This window comes from Aquarana catesbeiana, linkage group LG04, assembly GCF_042186555.1.
Source record: "Aquarana catesbeiana isolate 2022-GZ linkage group LG04, ASM4218655v1, whole genome shotgun sequence".
Lineage (NCBI taxonomy): Eukaryota > Metazoa > Chordata > Amphibia > Anura > Ranidae > Aquarana > Aquarana catesbeiana.
The window spans coordinates 432,877,949-432,891,689 of NC_133327.1; the positions used below are offsets into that span (position 1 = coordinate 432,877,949).

General features: G+C 39.4%; 1 protein-coding gene across 1 annotated transcript in view; it reads left to right on the plus strand.

The window, feature by feature from the left end:
- Nucleotides 1–13,741, plus strand: part of LOC141140338 (protein-L-isoaspartate(D-aspartate) O-methyltransferase-like) — a gene marked incomplete in the record, with an annotated part of 92,395 nt that overhangs the window by 23,629 nt on the left and 55,025 nt on the right.

Here is a 13,741-nt window from a genome sequence, read left to right on the forward strand (position 1 = left end):
CGGCCGATTGGTCATCGGGCCTCCCGATGGAACGGGAGGCCTGGTAAAAGCGGCGGGAGGGGGGAGGTCCCCTCCCGCTCCTCCGGTATAACAGCTGAGCGGCTTTTAGCCACATCGGTTGTTATACTCTGATAGCCGATCGCCCGCTCTAAACAACGGTACCGGGATGATGCCTGCAGCTGCGGGCATCATCCCCATATAACCCCGGAAAGCTGAGTACGCACATCTGCATACGCTCGGCGGGAAGGGGTTAAGAGGAACCCCGAACCTAAAATTTTTTAAACAATTGCATGGGGGTCCCCCCAAAATCCATACCAGGCCCTTCAGGTCTGGTATGGAAATTAAGGGGAACCCTGCGCCAAATTAAAAAAAAAGGTGTAGGTCCCCAAACACTTTTTATGACAATAACTTGCATATAAGCCTTTAAAATTAGCACTTTTGATTTTTCATGTTAATGTCCCATAGTCTTTAACAGTGTTCCGGCAGCTTTCGAATTTGCCGCGAACACCGCATAATGTTCCTAATGAAATGTAAATGAGACAAGGCCTAATGTCTCCCTATATGACAAGCGCTTAAGGGGAAATGAATTTATCTGAGACCAATATGATTTTTCGTGGCCAACCTGAATGGCAACAGCTGCTGCCTTAAAGAATCTTTCCTAAATGGGAAAAGAAAAGCAATCATCAACATAGACAAGTCCAAATGGACTCGAGCAGCACTTGTGAGTATGATAAATGAATAATCACTATGGTAAAAAAAAAATCATATATAAAGGTCCATATAATCAATTTAAAGTCCATAAAATCAATGTAATCAACACATTCATTAATGAAAACGGAAGATTCCTTTTGGGACTAACTCCTTTTAGAAGGCAAAAGTCTCCTGCAGGAAACTATTCCAGAGAGGACAGCTGTTTACCAAAACAAAGGAGAGAGTCCAGACACCACACATGCTCAAATGAAGAGAGGGGGTGTGCAAGAGAACCCCCTTCTAGTGAAACTTACCAGACAAGAGCTTGATCTTAGCGTGTATGTCAACCAAAACTATAGAAATCCCAGCCGGTATCCTCCTTCCCTTGTCCGAGATGGAACCTCGCTCGAATCATTCAATCACATAAGCAACAAGGGAGAAGGATCGGACATAGCATAATTCCGTTTAAATCAATTTTATTGTAAAAAACAAAGAGGAGGGGAATAAACCCCACTTCCAGATGTACACTTACAAAAATGTGTAAAAGATATACGGTGTTCACAAAACATCAGCAAAGCACAGGTTATACAGCGTCTCCTACTGGGGATCCACACGGGGATCGGAACAGTTTTGGTAAACAGCTGTCCTCTCTGGAATAGTTTGCTGCAGGAGACTTTTGCCTTCTAAAAGGAGTTAATTCCAAAAGGAATCTTCCGTTTTCATTAATGAATGTCTTGATTACATTGATTTTATGGACTTTAATTGATTTATGGACCTTTTATGTATGATTTATTTTTTACCATAGTGATTATTCATTTATCATACTCACAAGCGCTGCTCGAGTCCATTTGGACTTGTCTATGTTGATGACCCCATAATGTTCGGCGAACACCCGATGTTCGAGTCAAACTTACGGGAGCCATGTGATAATATCACTCCTGGCACCCTTACTTTGCTGCTGCTGAGCCTTGATGGGCTGTTTTTCCAGTGCCCCATGTACTTTAGCATTTGATAGTTCATGGAATCTCAGTTCCAGGAGTGCCAGGTACACCAGTCTCACTTCCCATGGGTCACAAATGTTTCTTATTGTGACTGAGTATCACAGGTGCATGCAATTCAGTGGTTTCCAGCAATGTAGGACCTCCTGGCTAAAGAGTCACTCCAGGCTTTCCACTTTACGCCAACAGTAGCATGCATCAGCCTATAGGGAGAAGCCCAAAATATGGATGTGGCAAGCAAAATAGAAAGGGATTCTGTCCTTGGCAGGACCATACTGCAACCTGGTCTTCCATTTACACTCAAATAGTAGACCGTTGACAAGCAGAACCCCCCCACCACCAGGGCCTCGATTTGGGGGTAGTCCTACACCTGGAGGTGTATAGCATCTTTATCACAAGTGTGAGACATTAGGCATTGAACTCCTGACTTCCAGCTTTTGCGTGATGCTGTAGTTGCTCCATTGGATTGTTAATCTGGTATATAGACATGTACAGAACGGAAAAATTTTTTTTTTCGGATAGATTCGTTATGTTACTAATTTCATTTTGTTGATTCGTTTCAGAATTCGTTTAGTTTTGTTAAATTTTGTTTATTTTCCAACAAATTCTAAATGGTTCAACTTCAGATCGGTTGAAAAATGATTGACTGATTAAAATTCTGTGTGAAGAATAGCTGGTTGTTAAGAAGCGGGCTAGGAAGCCGCAGCCGTGTCCTTAACAAGTGATGACTCATCAGCTGTCAGCGGGCTTCCCAGCTGAGAGCTGAAATGTAAATAAGAGAATGGCGCAATAGAAAATTCTGGAAAAAAAACATTGTGGGCCCCCCCCCCCCCCAGCCATACCAGGACACGGCACCTTACTTCCTGGCCCACTCCTTAACAACCAGCTATTCACACAGAATTCTAATCAGTCAATCATTTTTCAACCGATCCCAAATCGTATCGTTCCAAAAATGTGGAATTCGTTAGAAAACGATTATACGAAATGTATTGAATTTCAACTAAATTTGTTACTATTTTATTTGGTGATTTGGATATATCCGACTCTTCGAAAAACCCCAAATTCATCCCAATTTTATATTCGGACCAAAACGAATTGCACACGTCTACTGGCCTATATCTTTCCTTCCATGACACACCTTCCTCTTCTACTCCACTAGATTTGGATGGAAGACATTTCAATGCTGTTTGTTTATTTTTTTAAACCTTTTTTCTTTTTATTACTTTTACATACAAACAACAAAAACAGCAAAAACAACATATAGGCCAGGCATGTATTGGGTTAATAAAAAACCTACTAACACCCCTGGCCCCCATGCCCCCCCTCCATACTCCCATCTCATCATTCGTCCAAAAAATCTGACCATCTTCTCCATATCTTTTCAAATTTCTCTGGGCAGCCTCTATGTAGAAAAGTATATTTTTCCTTAACCACTTGCCGCCCGCCAGATAGCAAAATGATGGCGGCAAAGTGGTTTCAATATCCTGACCGGGCGTCATAGACATCCAGCAGGATAACAGCCGCCGCACTCCCGTGGGGGCGTGCATCACGGCGATCGGTGGTGTGTCAGTCTGACACATCGCAACACCGATCTAGGTAAAGAGTCTCTGGAGACTCTTTACCACGTGATCAGCCGTGTCCAATCACAGCTGATCACAGTGTAAACAGGAAGAGCCGTTGATCGGCTTTTCCTCACTCGCGTCTGCCAGACGCGAGTAGAGGAGAGCCGATCGGCTGCTCCTCTCGCAGGGGGAGTCTGCTGATTATCAGCGCAGCCCCCCCGAGAATGCCCACACTGGACCACCAGGGACGCCTCTAGAACCGCCAGGTATGCCACCCTAGATGTTCAGAGATGCCAATCAGTGCCCACAATGGGCATCACTGGCAGGCGTTATTTGGCACTGATTGGCATCCATCTTTACATCCATGCCGCCTTTCAGTGCCCATCCATGCCGCCTTTCAGTGCCCATCCATGCCGCCTTTCAGTGCCCATCCGTCCCATCAATTCCGCATATTGGTGCCCATCAGTGCCACCTCATTGGTGCCACCTCATCAGTGCCCATCAGTGAAGGAGAAAACTTTACAAATTTTCGGTCTTTTTTTTTTTTATTTGTTTAGCGGAAAATAAAAATTCCAGAGGTGGTCAAATACCACCAAAAGAAAGCTCTATTTGTGGGAAGAAAATTATAAAAATTTAGTTTGGGTACAGTATAGCAAGACCGCGCAATTGTCATTCAAAGTGCGACAGCGCTGAAAGCTGAAAATTGGTCTGGGCAGGAAGGTGTATAAGTGCCCTGTATTGAAGTGGTTAATTTAAGTTTTTACTTGTACCGTATTTATCGGCGTATAACACGCACTTTTTTCCCCTTAAAATCAGGGGAAAATTGTGGGTGCGTGTTATACGCCGATCTCCACTGTCTGTGTGCCAAAAAAGACCGAGCACCGCCGAAAAAGACAGAGCCGAGTGCTCGGCTTCGCTCGCAGTCACGCCATCCCGCCTCCCTGCTGTCTCTGAGAGGATGAGGAGCGAGTGCTGCCGAAAAAGACCGAGCTAAGTGCTCGCCTCTGCTTGCAGTCCCGCCCAGCTCCTATGATGGACATAACACTCCGTCCAATGGTGGGACTGCGAGCGGAGCCGAGTACACAGTACACTCGGCTCAGTCTATCTCGGCGGCAAATTTAAACAATTAAATGCTGCAAACGGCACTGGGCAAGGCTGCCTATGACAATGGGCAAGGCTGCAAATGGACACTGATCATTCTGCAATGATGGACAAGGCTGCAGATGGACACTGATGAGGCTGCATTGATTGGCATTTAAATGTAAGTTGTTTTCCTTAAATTTCCCTCCTAAAAGTTTTTTTTTTTCCTTTTTAAAATGCGCTCCTAAACTTGGGTGCGTGTTATACGCCGATTAAATGTAGTATTTTTCATTCTGCTGCTGTAGGTGGAAATGGTGATGTCCACTTTTGCGCTATAAGCTTACGAGCCTGAAATAGGCTACTTGTTATTGATATTGTGTATTCAACCAGGATTCCCAATTCATCCAGGATACCCATAAGACATCCCCCCCGGCTCTAGAGACAACCCGATCCCAAAAACGTTAATCGTTAATACCACCTCATGCCAATAACAATGAAGTTTAGGACATCTCCATAGCATGTGTATTAAATTATCAGGGCTCCCTTTACATCTGGGACATAGGACTGTATCTTTGCATTTCCATTAAAATAGTTTTTCTGGTGTGTAGTGGACCATACTATGTAAAATAAATAATTATGTTAAATTTTGTGTTGAGGCTAGGGATGCCAGGTGTGTTGCCGACAATGCCCGTGCCCACTGTTCAGCTGAGATTGGCCCTATATCCCAAGACCAAGCTGACCTTGCTGGTATGTCCACAGCTCCTTTAGATTTATCATATAATATTTCATATAATTGTGATATCAAACTCTTTTTTTCTATTTGTTTTCTTTTCCAACAAGGCTATTACCACTGATTTATTCAATTTCAATTCATGCGATCGACCCTGTGCTTTTAATGCTTGCCTAAGCTGTAAAAATTGAAAAAAATCTTTGATTTGGGATATTATATTCATTTCTTAATTCAATAAAGGTTTTCATCACATCTTCCTGGAATAGTTGTACCATATACCTTAGTCCCTTGAGCCTCCATATCTCAAACCCATCCAGTTTCATCAATTCCCCATAACTACTATTATTCCATATTGGGGTATATAACGTGTAACCCTTTATTTCCTTTTCTTTTTTTTTTTTTTTTCATTTCCTACCATACCTTGTCAAACAACTTACCTGTAACAAATCTTTTATCAGACAATTGATTTCTCATCTCCAATAGAGAAATCGGTGGGTAAGCGTCATATACTGACAGTAGCAAACTCTGTATGGGAGATGGAGAGATAGATATATAGATAGATATATAGATAGATATAGATATATATATATATATATATATATATATATGGAATGCTGCAAAACCTAAAGTGTTCACAACTACACAATTAAACAGAAGTATAGTATACAGTGATCTTGCGCAAAACCTTCAGTGTCTAAATAATAAACAGTATATCAAACATAAATGTGAGTGATTGATTATAGATAATAAAGTCAGTTCATGTTATTCATCCAGTAATCCAAGTAATGTAAATAGCGAAAAGAGGAGTCTAGTGGTTTTTCAGACGACACAACCACTATCGCCAACACCTCTGTACTCACAGAACTCTCACCTCATACGCATTTAACATAAGCCTTGGATGTCAATCAAAAAAGCTACGGCTTCCCACAAAGGATTCCTCCTTGCATAAAGAATATTCTGTTCACCATGAAAAGTAAACAAGCTTCTGATGGTACATTATCACTTAAAACCATTTATTAGACTAGAAAATGCATGCTTACACAGCTAAAATAAAGATGCGCTTTAAAAGAAACAAATATCGGCGTTCACGCCGCCTCTCACGTCACTTCCGGTCCGCGATGTGCTCCGGCCACACTCTATGCGTTATATCACGTGACTTCCTCAGGGGAACCGGATTGGATGTTTGATTATATTTATACCCCGCAGACAGGAAGTGCATCCAGCGCCATTTTTTCTTGTAGATCAACGTCAGAAGACAATAATGCCACAGCCATTTTCCTATGGATGCCAGATAGTTAGTTAATAATGCATATATATAAAATTCTTCGTAGCCAATTTTATTAAAATCCAAGCTACAATAAACATTATCCCGAAACAGATAGAATAAATCTTTTAATAAATGTTATGAAAAATAAAACAATTTTAAAAAGAAATTGACATGGGAAAAATTAGAACTTTAAGTCTTAATTAGGTGGACATAATTCTGTTGTCCAAACAGATCAATGGAGGGACTATATGAGTAAAAAATGAAGTGGGATACTAAGCAACTACACGCACACCAGAAATGCAATGTGAGGCTTACATAGAAGCAAAAATGTCCAAGACAAGTCAGGAAAGAAGAAAAAAATCAATAATTGCTAATAAAACAATTGAGATCATACTCAACGTTTAATCCATCAGGCACTAAAGTTTTCTGTATCCATTTTGATTCTTTCTGGCTCAAAGATCTAATTTTATGATTACTTCTCCGTTTGGACAACGGAATTATGTCCACCTAATTAAGACTTAAAACTAAAATTATTTCCCATGTCAATTTTTTAAAAAAATTTTATTTTTCATAACCTTAAAGTATTAAAGATTTATTCCATCCGTTTCGGGATGATGTTTATTGTAGCTTGGATTTTAAGAAATATATTTGCATTATGGTTAACTATCTGGCATCCATAAGAAAATGGCCGCTGCATTATTGTCTTCTCTGACGTTGATCTACAAAAAAATGGCTTCAGTTAGCTATGTAGCTTTTTATATATTTGCATTTTTGGTAACTATCTGGCATCCATAGGAAAATGGCTGATGCATTATTGTCTTCTCTGACGTTGATCTACAAGAAAATGGTGTCGGATGCACTTCCTGTCTGCAGGGTATAAATATAATCATCAATCATCCAATCCGGTTCCCCCGAGGAAGTCGTGGCATAATGCGGGCGAGGCCGGAGCACATCGCGGACCGGAAGTGACGTGAGAGGCGGCGTGAACGCCGATATTTGTTTCTGAAGGGTATCTTTATTTTAGCTGTGTAAGCAGGCATTTTTTAGTCTAATAAATGCTTTTAAGTGATAATGCACCATTAGAGGCTTGTTTACTTTTCATGGTGAACAGAATGTCCTTTATGTGAGGAGGAATCCTTTGTGGGAAGCCGTAGCTGTGGAAGAAAAGCGTACTGTTCTCCCCCTTTTTTGACTGACATCCAAGGCTTATGTTATATGCCTATGAGGTGAGAGTTTTGTGAGCACAGAGGTGTTGGCGATGGCGGTTGTGTCATCTGAAAAACCACTAATAGACTACTTTTTTCACTATTTACATTACTTGGCTTACTGAATGAATCGCATGAATGGACTTTATTATCTATAATCCTTCACCTTTATGTTTGATATGCTGTTTATTATTATTTAGACACTGAAGGTTTTGCGCAAGATCACTGTATACTAAAATTCTGTATAGGATCAGAGTCTTAAATTTACAGTCCACCCATAAGTGTTGTAATTTTTTGGATGGGGAATCGCCAATCCACCAGCTTCTTTGGTTAGCGTTAATGTTGTTAACTTTAATGTGTGGTGGTTTTTTCTTCCAAATAAGTTCTTTAAAAAGAGATTACATTTTTCTAAACCAGAATACTGTGATCCATACGGGTGAGTTATTAAACACACAAAGTAATTGTGGGGTCCAGATCAAGATTAACAAGATTTGCTCTACCTATCGCTGTCAATGGTAGCTTACACCAGCTTCGGCATTTGTCCTTAAATTTCACTAATAAAGGTTTAAGATTCAGATTTTTATAATCATTTACATTCCGAGATATCTCTATCCCCAAATATCTCACTGTATGCTTAATTTGAATTTGGGAAGCTTGATTTATTAGAGGGGTTTTTATCTCATCTAATGGTAGTAATACAGACTTTTCTCAATTAATCTGAAAGCCCGAAAATAGCCCAAATATGGAGATGAGGCTCATAAGTTCCGTTATTGACTTTGAGGTATCCCCCAAGAAAATAAGAGTGTCATCTGCATAGAGGGCCACTTTATCCTCTTTTCCTGCACTTCGAAATCCAACTATTTCCGCTGACTGTCTAATAGCAAGGGCAAGAGGTTCCACTGCTATGGCAAACAGTAGTGGGGACAGAGTGCAACCCTGCCTTGTCCCTCCTAGACAGAATAAACAGATTAGATAATGTATTATTAATTCTTACTCTTTCTTTTTGGTCCCTGTATAACATTTTAACCCATTTAAAAATCCCGGGCCTATACCAAAAGCCTCCAATACAACCCAAACATATTCCAATTCCACCATATCAAAGGCTTTTTGGGCATCTAAGCATAGTATTACTCTGGATCCCATATTTTCCATAGGTAACTGCATTTTTAAAAAAAAGTCTACGAATATTTGTTGATGCTGCTCTTGTTGGAATAAAACCCGTTTGGTCCTCATGAATCAAGATGTTAATATATCTTGATTAGCCTTTCTGCAAGAAGCCTAGCCAATATCTTAAAACCTGACGTGAGGAGAGAGATAAAGCGATAAGACTCGGGTAACATTGGGTCCTTACCCTGTTTCGGAATCACTATTATTATCGTTTCCTGCATTGACCCTGGAAGTTTTTGTTTCTGGAAAGCGTCATTTACTACTTCTAATAATTCTGGCAGCAAAATCTTACCAAATTTTTTATAAATTTCTGTTGGTAGTCTGTCCATCCCTAGTGCTTTATTATGGGTCTGTGCAACTGCTTGTTTTAGCTCTTCCAGGGATATGGGACTGTCAAGAAATTCTCTTTCTTCTAATTTAAGTTTTGGAAGAACCAATTTATCCAAAAATCTCCCATTACTAGGGTTGGTAAATTCTGCCACTGTACCATTTTCCTAAAGACATTTTTCAACACTTCATCATTGTATGGGGGAGCAACATTCACCAACACAAAGTTTTTATTATTTAATGAGCACCATAGCACATACCACCGACCTTCTGGGTCTTTAAAGCACTCTTTGCATGAGAACCGTACTGAGCGAGAGACTAAGACACTAACGCCTTGGGAATAGGTGGAGTATACAGCATGAATTTGATACGGGACGCTTGATCTTTCAAAAAGCGTTGTCGTCTTGCTCAAGATGGGTCTCCTGCAAAAATATTAAAACTCAATTGCTTCAAAAACTGCTCGTCTCTTCCCCCTATCACCCAACCCCCTCACATTCCATGACAACACCTTAATTTTACCGCTCATTATTTCATTTCACCGGCTGGTAGTCCACTAGATCCAAATCAGACCATACGTGATATCCAATAAACCTCCAGTATCTAAAAAAAAATATTTCCCAACTTGACAAGATAACAGGTAGAGAGTGCATGGACAACCCCCCCTCCCCCTTCTTTTGTGCCCATTCGTTCGTGGGAATACCCACCACGTTAGGATGTGCGGGGTCATCGCTGGGTGCTGGGCTGCAAAACGATGGAGGTGTCCGCAAAGACAACCAGCGTCTAAGCGGACATGGAGAGCCAGAGCCGTCGCAGTAGACAGGAACCGGAAGACAAGCGTGGAACGCAAGACACTTAGTCCAGGAACCAACAAAGCGGAAGTGACGTATGGACGTGTTGGATGACGCGTTTCAATGCTTCCGCATTTTCTTCAGATCCGATAGGCTAATACAACAGGTGTCCTTTTATGGGAGCTATGGAGTCAGTAACTAGGCAACAGCTAAAAACAAAACACGATATACTAAATACAATAACAATGAGATGAAGAAAATGAGTTCAAAAACACCAGAAAAATGTGAAAGTGAGATATAAAAAAAGGGTAGAAAGAAAAGAAAAGAAAAAGAAAAACGGAAAAGGATGAATAAATAAAATAAAATAAGGAAAATTCAAAAATAAATAAAATTCAAAAAAATATATTAAAAATATACAAAAATATATAAAAAATATATGAAATAAAATATAAAGTAAAAATAATAAATAATGAATAATATAAGAAAATTATAAAAAATTGTTGTTGGAAGAAATAAAGAAAAACCTTGGTAATAAAAAAGAGAGAAGAAAAAAATATATACATATATTCACACATGTGTAAATGTAGGAAACATACATATTGACTACACCTAAAAAAAAGTCAATATGTCAATAGTCAATATGTATGTTTCCTACATTTACACATGTGTGACTATTATAGCCCATATACAGTTTTTAATCAACTGCTCCCCTTTTAGGTTTCACTTTTTTTATATATATATTTTTTTATATATATTTCTCGTTCAGATCTTTTTCCCATTTTTTCTCTTTCTTCTTTTTCCACTTATTATTATTATTTTATTATTTCTATTATAATAATTTTTTATATATATATATATATGTATATATTTTTTTCTTCACTCTTTTTTATTACCAAGGTTTTTCTTTATTTTTTCCAACAACAATTTTTTATAATTTTCTTATATTATTTATTATTTATTATTTTTACTTTATATTTTATTTCATATATTTTTAATATATTTTTTTGAATTTTATTTATTTTTGAATTTTCCTTATTTTATTTTATTTATTCATCCTTTTCCGTTTTTCTTTTTCTTTTTCTTTTCTTTTCTTTCTACCCTTTTTTTATATCTCACTTTCACATTTTTCTGGTGTTTTTGAACTAATTTTCTTCATCTCATTGTTATTGTATTTAGTATATCGTGTTTTGTTTTTAGCTGTTGCCTAGTTACTGACTCCATAGCTCCCATAAAAGGACACCTGTTGTATTAGCCTATCGGATCTGAAGAAAATGCGGAAGCATTGAAACGCGTCATCCAACACGTCCATACGTCACTTCCGCTTTGTTGGTTCCTGGACTAAGTGCCTTGCGTTCCACGCTTGTCTTCCGGTTCCTGTCTACTGCGACGGCTCTGGCTCTCCATGTCCGCTTAGACGCTGGTTGTCTTTGCAGACACCTCCATCGTTTTGCAGCCCAGCACCCAGCGATGACCCCGGTGACTACTTGCACATCCTAACGTGGACAGCGCTTCCAGGAGAACCTGCACCATGCACTTTGCCCACATCTGAGGAGGACGTCCCTGGACCCATTACTTGTCCTTGCCTTAACCTATTTCATCTTTGTGAGTAGCCATTTGGCTGTTTGTCCGTTTATAATTATCTCATTAAAGTTTCATGATACTGCACTTAGATTGGCGCTTCTTGCTGTTTTTTACATTGTTTTTTCAGAGTTGCCTGCTTCCACTCTCAAGTGAGCTGCCGCTGGTGCTTTTTATCAGATCTTTAATTTCAGTGAATATATATATATATATATATATATATATATATATATATATATATATATATATATATATATATACAATTTTTCTATATGTATATAATTTTATTGACTATCACACCCTGGATGTTTTTTCACATTTACTTTGGACTCTTTATATGCATGTTTGTATGTTCTAGTGCCATTTATCCTTTTTTGTCTCCCAGTCCACCTAGATCCTTAGTGTCAAGAACAGACTTGCTATTCTGCTATTCAGTTGCTGGTTTTTAATGGCTTCGCTTTTCAAGCCTAGGTCAGGAAAGGACTCTTTAATGCTGGGTACACATGGGCTGAAAATGGTCAGTTTGGCAGAACTTTTGGCCTGTGTGTGCAGCCCTTGTGTCGAACAGGCATGCTGGAAAATCAGAGCTGGCAGCCAATGGGGGGGCAGAGAATCTGTGCCAGGGGTAACTAACGTTGCTTGTGTTAGTGCAGGGGAGGTTGCTCTACTAACATCGCTTGTGCTCGTACAGCAATCTGTCAGGTTTTTTTGTTCAGACTGCTGGGTTTGAATGAAAAAAAGCTTATAGTGTGTACCAGTCTTAAATCGGTGTTTCCCAGGTTGTTAAAAGCTAGGAATGCATGCCCTATCTGGTGCGAGGGATGAAGCTTTCCTTCCCCTTTCGGTTATACTACTGTCTGACCGCTTGTTCTGTCAGTGGTTCTCAACCCTGTCCTCAAGTACCCACTACAGGCCATAATTGGGAATTTCTCTTAGATAAAATAGATGTCCGAAATACCATGTCATTGATTCTGATTTAAAGCACCTGTGCAAGATGATGAAAAACCTGAAAACATGGCTTGTTGGGGGTAATTGAGGACAGGGTTGAGAACCACCTGCTCAATGTAATGCTTAAGACTAAGCTGCCTCTAGCAGATGTAGGGAGGCGAGGAGACATTTGACCACCATCCGTTTGTGTAGGTTGTATGTGGGTTTTTGTCTGGTGTCCTATTCCTGAAGGTGGCAACATAACCCAATAGTCAGTGATTGGGTATCTCCACTCTGTGCCCTTCAATGAACACAGAGGATTTTAAGGCTAGTACAAAAGTCCTATTTTTTTTTTTTTCCCCACAGATAAGCTCTAATCAATTGTATTGTGACAGCATCGCCAAATGTTTTGCCCATTTAAAGCCGAATTCTAAGTACAAGCAGTCCCCGAGTTACAAACATCCGACTCATACTTACAAAATGAAGGAGACCACAGGAAGTGAGAGGAAAATCTACCCTTTGGATGGGAAATTCACTCATGAAAGAGTTATGTGAAAAAGCTTTCTCCACTGAAGCGTTATCAATCAAAAAAATTTACCTGTTCCAACTTGCATACAAATTCAACGTAAGGCAAAGTTGCACCCAAAAGTGTAACTTACACTTATCTGATTCCTCCAGTGGCATTTGGCACCTTTCAGGGGGGAGCGGGTACCTGTTTTTTAGAAGACATTGAGTGGATGGCCATAGCGGTACTGGGGAGGTAAACAACCGCCGGCTGTGGCAATTCACCCCTTGGAGACAACACTGGAAACGGCGTCTGACGATGACATCGCTCGCCACGCCGACAGATGAATGCTGAAGTCGAGGAGTAAGGGCACTTGGAGAGAAAGCCGATCGCGTTGGTCCCGTTGCTTTGACATCATGTTTTGCGCCCAATCAAGATTAAATGGACTAAAAACCGGAAATATCTGAGGGAGCTTGGATACTTCAATTGGCAGTAACACATCTCTGATCTCTCTGGGAAAACTTAACCCATTTCTACCCGGCTTGATTAACAAAATTGTGTCCATAAACTTAATTAAAAATAAAATGTTATGACCTCACATGAGAAATTAATTAAAATTAGATTGTTATGTAAAAGAACAAGTTAAGTGAGAAAAATCCAAAATCCGTATGCCTGTGTGTGTGTGTGTATAATATATATTTATAGTAATAAAAAATTCATAAATGAGAGCTAAGAAAACAGATTCTCTTTTTTTTTTTTTTTTTTTTTTTAATAAATGAAAAATGATTATAACCATGTGTTAAACCATATGTTAAAGCCAAACATGTACATGCTAGTTCCCACATACCAAGAGGGGACACACAACATAATATCTTTAAGAATTAAGCAAAAAAACAAACAAATAGACCATAATGGTCA